A 6,000-nucleotide genomic window follows, 5' to 3' on the forward strand; every position below is an offset into this window, starting at 1 on the left:
TATCCTTTTGGCAAAATTCTCTTGGGAATCTTTGCTAATTCTTGCTCTCTTTTGGAATCTTTTTTGGGCGTGCACATTTCCTAACAACATCTCCAAGTGGGCTTCTGCCGTGCCATCTCCTTCATCAAAGCTAAGCAGCTCCAGCTGCTCCGTGGGATCGAGCAATGTTCCCAGAGTGCCATTTGAGGTCAATGCCCAGGCTGCATTGTGCACAGCCTGGATGAATAGCGGTGCCCACAAGGATATGTTCCCGGAGGTAAAGTTTATTGAATCCTGGTGTCCCACCTGTACCCCACTTGACTGCACATAGCACAATGAAAAAGCACTGCTAAAATTAAACAAAAGCAACAGCAAGGAAAGTTCTCTGAGCCAAGCTGGCAGTTTCGTGCCTTTCTAGCCGCCAGGGGCCATGACGACCGCTGACTGCATGGGAACCGCCTGGGGCTTCACTCCGCAGAGCACTGACCCCACCCCTCCAGCCTGAGGGTCCCAACATGGCAGCAGTTTTGCTACGCAGATGGGACAGCTGTGGGTGTAGCATGCTGTGGCCAGTGTGCTGAGCCAATTTGAAGCCAGGAGCCAGGTGCTTCCTCCTGGTCTCCCATGCGGGTGCAGGGCCTAAGGACTTGGGCCATCCTCCACTGCTTTCCTGGGCCACCACAGAGAGCTGGACTGGAAGAGGAGCAACTGGGAGTAGAACCCAGGGTGCAAGAGCCACAGGCAGAGGATTAGCCAAGTGAGCCGTGGCTCTGGCCCATTACAATGTCTTATTAAGGTAATTGTTGTTCTGGTCACATAGCTTATGTAACTGCAGACAATTCTTTATCTTTCTCTTCAACATTGTTCCTCAAAATCTCAAGCAATTCAATGGCTTTCCTTGTACTAAAATACTAAATATACATCATTAACATATTCTCAACCAAATATAAGCAAGCCATAGATTTTAACAATTTGCCTTCTTCTATATATAAAGTCAAACTAAAAATGATCCATAATGAAGAAGGAGATGGAAAAGAGAATGGGAGGTGGGATGGGAGTGCAGTGGGGGGCATGGGGGAAAGAACCACTGTATTCCTGAAGTTGTATCTATGTAAAAATGTATTCATTAAACAATAAAGAAAATTCAATATGATCTCATTAAAGTCAAGGACTCTTATATTGGGAAGAGCTGGCTGGTTGGGTTGTTAGGTAAAAGGAACATACTTTACTAGCCACAGGAAAAAAATATAAGCAAGTCAAATATAAATAATATCAAAAAGATCATATATGATGATCAAGTGGAATTTATCCTAGAAATGCAAGGGTGGTTCAACATTTTCAAATCAATAAGTATCATAAATCACATCAATATAATGAGAAACAGAAATGATATGGTCATCTCAATAGATGCAGAGAGAGCATTTGATAAGATTCAATACACTTTCATGATAAAAACCCTCCATAAATCTGATAGAGAAGAAACATACTCAAAATTATAAAGGTTTTATATGACAAACCAACAGCCAATATCATGCTGAATGGGAAAACACTGAAAGCATTTCCTCACAGATCTGAAACACAACAAAGGTGTCCAGTTTCACCACTCTTATTCAATATAATACTGGAAGTTTTATCAAGAGCAATTAGGGAGTAGGAAGAAAGAAAGAGTATCAAAATTGGAAAAAGGTAAGTCAAATTATTCTTATAGATAACATGATATTGCACATGAAAAACATAAACACTCCACCAAACAGTTGCTAGAATAGATAAACCAATTCAGTGAAATTGCAGGTTACAAAATCAATATACAAAATGCTGTAGATTTTTCATACGCTATGATGAATTCACTGAAAGAGAAATCAAGAAAAAAATCCCATTCACAATGGCCACCAAAAAATTAAATATTTATGAATAAATTTAACCAAAGAAGTAAAAGATCTCTACAATGAAAGTTATCAAACAATGATGAAAGAAATCAACAAGGACCCCCATGAAATGGAAAGATATCCCTTACTCATGGATTGGAAGAATGATTATTATTAAAATGTCCATAGGGGCTGGCACTGTGGCATAGCGGGTAAAACTAACACCTGCAGTGATGGCACACTATTTGGGCAGCAGTTTGAGTCCCAACTACTCTACTTCTGATACAGCTCTCAGCTATGGCCTGGGAAAGCAGTAGAAGGTGGTCTAAGTGCTTTGACCCCTGAACCCACATGGGATACCTGGAAGAAGCTCCAGGCTCCTAGCTTTGGATCAGTCCAGCTCCAGCCATTGCAGTCATTTAGGGAGTGAACCAGTGGATGGGAGACCTATCTCTCTCTCTCCCTCTCTCCCTCTCTCTCTCTCTCCCCCTGCCTCTGTAACTCTGCCTTTCAAATAAATGAATCTTTAAAAAATAAAATAAAATAAAATGTCTATACTACCTAAAGTAACCTAAAGATTCAATGCAATCCCTATCAAACTATCGATGACATTTTCTTATAGAATTAGAAAAAAAAATCCTAAAATTCACATGGAATCACAAAAGACCTAGAATATCCAAAGTGATCCTAAGTAGGAAAAATTAAGCTGGAAGCATCACAATACCTGATTTCAATGCATAGTACAATTACTAGTATAGCAATGAAAACAGCATGTTACTGGCATAAAATGTGACATATAGATCAATGGAATAGAATAGACAACCCAGAAATTAATCCACATACATAAAGAAAACTGATTTTTGATAATAGTCTCAGATCATACAGTACAGTAAGTATAGTCTCTTCAACAAATTGTTCTGGCAAACTGGATTTATGTATGTAGAAGAATGAAATTAAATTCACACCGCACACCATATATAAAAATCAACTCAAAATGTCCTAAGACCCAAATTTAAGACCTGAGACTATAACTGGAAGAAACTGTAGGGGAAACATACCAACATTGGTGTAGGGAAAGATTTCTTGGACAAGACCTCCAAAACACAGGCAACAAAAGCAAGACTAAAGAAATGGAACTATCAAACTCAGAACTCTCTGCACGGCAAAGAAAATGACCAATAGAGTGAAGACACCTCCAACAGAAGGAGAAGAAGACATTTAAAGCTACTTATTTGATAAAGCATAAAAATCCAGACTATATTAACACTCAAAAACTCAACAATAAAAAAAAAATCAGAGGCCAGCATTTTGGCATATTGGGTAAAACCTCTGCCTGTAATGTCAGCATCCAATATGGGTGCTAGTTCATGTCCCAGCTGCTTCACTTCTGATCCAACTCTCTGCTTCTGACATGGGAAAAGCAGCAGTGCTTGGGCCCCTACTACTCATGTGGGAAACTTGGAAAAAGCTCCTGGCTTTGGCCTGGTTGAGCCCCATCCATTGTAGCCATGTGGGGAGTGAATTAGCAGATGGAAGATCTCTCTCTGTCTCTGTCTCTCTTCTGTCTCTCACTGTCTCTATGACTCTGACTTTCAACAAAATAAATCATTTTTTTAAATCCAAGGAAGTAATGCGCAAAGGACCTCAACATACAGTTCAGAAAAGAAAAAGAATGGCCAAGAAATATATGAAAAAATGCACAAGTCACTACCCATCAGGGAAATGCAAATTAAAACCACAAAGAGCCAGTGCCATGGCTCAATAGGCTAATCTTCTGCCTTGAAGCACCAGCATCCCAGGTTCTAGTCCCAGTCAGGGTGCCAGATTCTGTCCCAGTTGCCCCTCTTCCAGGCCAGCTCTCTGCTGTAGCCTGGGAGTGCAGTGGAGGATGGCCCAAGTGCTTGGGCTCTGCACCCACATGGAAGACCAGGAGAAGCACCTGACTCCCGGCTTCGGATCAGCGCGGTGCACCGGCTGCAGCGTGACGGCTGCAGCGAGACTGCCGCAGCGGCCATTGGAGGGTGAACCAATGGTAAAGGAAGATCTTTCTCTTTGTCTCTCACTCTCACTGTCCACTCTGCCTGTAAACACACACACACACACACACAATGAGGTACCACTTACCCCCTGTCAGAATGGCTGTTATCCAAAAGACAAAATGTAATAGGTTCTGCCAAAGATATGGAGAAAGGGGAAATCTTATACACTATTCATGGGAATATAAGTTAGTGCAGCCACTAAACAGTACGGAAATTTCTGAAAAAAGCTAGAAATATACTTGCCATATGACCCAAGAATCCCACTTCTGGGTATATACCCAAATGAAATGAACATATTCTATCAAAGATATACCTGCACCACCATTTTTATAGCAGCACTGTTCACAATACTCAAAATATGAAATCAAACAAGTGTCCATCAAAAGATGAATGGGTAAAGAAAATATATATATGTATGTATGCAGTAGAATATTAATCAGATATAAAAAAGAATGAAATAGTATTTGTGGCTGGCACTGAGGTTCAATAGGCTAATCCTCCACCTTGCGGTACCAGCACACCAGGTTCTAGTCCCGGTTGGGGTGCCGGATTCTGTCCTGGTTGCCCCTCTTCCAGGCCAGCTCTCTGCTGTGGCCCGGGAGTGAGTGCAGTGGAGGATGGCCCAAGTGCTTGGGCCCTGTACCCCATGGGAGACCAGGAGAAGCACCTGGCTCCTGCCTTTGAATCAGCGCAGTGCACCGGCTGCAGTGCACTGGCCGCGGTGGCCATTGGAGGGTGAACCAATGGCAAAGGAAGACCTTTCTCTCTGTCTCTCTCTCTCTCTCTCTCACTGTCCACTCTGCCTGTCAAAAAAAAAAGAAAGAAATTATAGTAATTGCATCAAAATGGATACAACTGGAAGGCATCATGTTTGGTGAAATAAGCCAGACACAGAAAGGCAAATACTACATATGCTCTCTTATATGTAGGAACTAATATTAAGGAAGAAAAAAAAAAAGAAAAAAAAAGAAATATATATGTATAAATATTACTGTAAATACACTTTTACCATATTTGTTTTACATCTTTGTCAAAACAATGAGTTAGAATGACATATTACTACAGTTTTAGAGATATGTGATTGTTTTATAATTTACTGTATATGAGCAAAATGTATGAATTTTCTTTTGATTTTGCCTATATTCCTGCTGAATATTGCCTTTTAATTTTTACTTATTCAATTCCTCACTTAGTGGAGAATTAAGCCTTCAGCTAGAATATAAATTTAAAAATACACTATCTCATAAATTAAAAAGAAGGAAAGAGGAATAAGAGAAATATCATGTCTTGGAATTATATCTATGGACTACATTAAACTTATTCTCTTGATATTAATATCACATTAATGATAAAATTGATGAGAACTGTGTTATAGCAATTATCATACATTTGCTTTAACCCTGAGAATATAATGTATTAAAAATTCCTTTAAATAACTAAGACAGAAGCTGGCGCTGTGGTGTAGTGGGTAAAGCCACAGCCTGCAGTGCCAGTATTCCACAAGGATGCTGGTTTGAGTCCTGCTGCTCCACTTCTGACCTAGCTCTCTGCTGTGGCCTCGGAAATCAGTAGAAGATGGTCCAAATCCTTGGGCCCCTGTATCCACATGGGAAACTCAGAAGAAGCTCCTGACTCCAAGCTTTCGATCAGCGAAGTCCAGCCATTGCGACCAATTGGGGAGTGAATCAGCAGATGGAAGACTTCTCTCTCTCTCTGCTTCTCCTTCTCTGTGTAACTCTGACCTTCAAATAAATAAATAAATCTTTTAAGAAATAACTAAAACAAATAGCAATTAATTGCAAACATAGTACATATTAATCCAACAATATCAATAACCCCTTCAAATGTGCTTTAGCTAAATACATCAATTAAAAGAATTTGACATGGGAAAATTTAAACCAACACCCAAATCCGTGCTGTGTATCAGAAAACCATTTTAAGTATACAGACAAAGGCTGGTGCTATGCTACTATAGGCTAAGCCATTGCCTGTGATACCAGCATGCCATATGAGTGCTGGTTCAAGTCCCAGTTGTTCCAATTCCAATCCAGCTGCCTGTCAATGTGCCAGGAAAAACACTGTATTATCACAAGAGTGGTTGGGCACCTGCACCTATG

The sequence above is a fragment of the Lepus europaeus genome, unplaced genomic scaffold (assembly GCF_033115175.1).
Source record: "Lepus europaeus isolate LE1 unplaced genomic scaffold, mLepTim1.pri SCAFFOLD_29, whole genome shotgun sequence".
In the NCBI taxonomy this organism is placed as follows: Eukaryota; Metazoa; Chordata; class Mammalia; order Lagomorpha; family Leporidae; genus Lepus; species Lepus europaeus.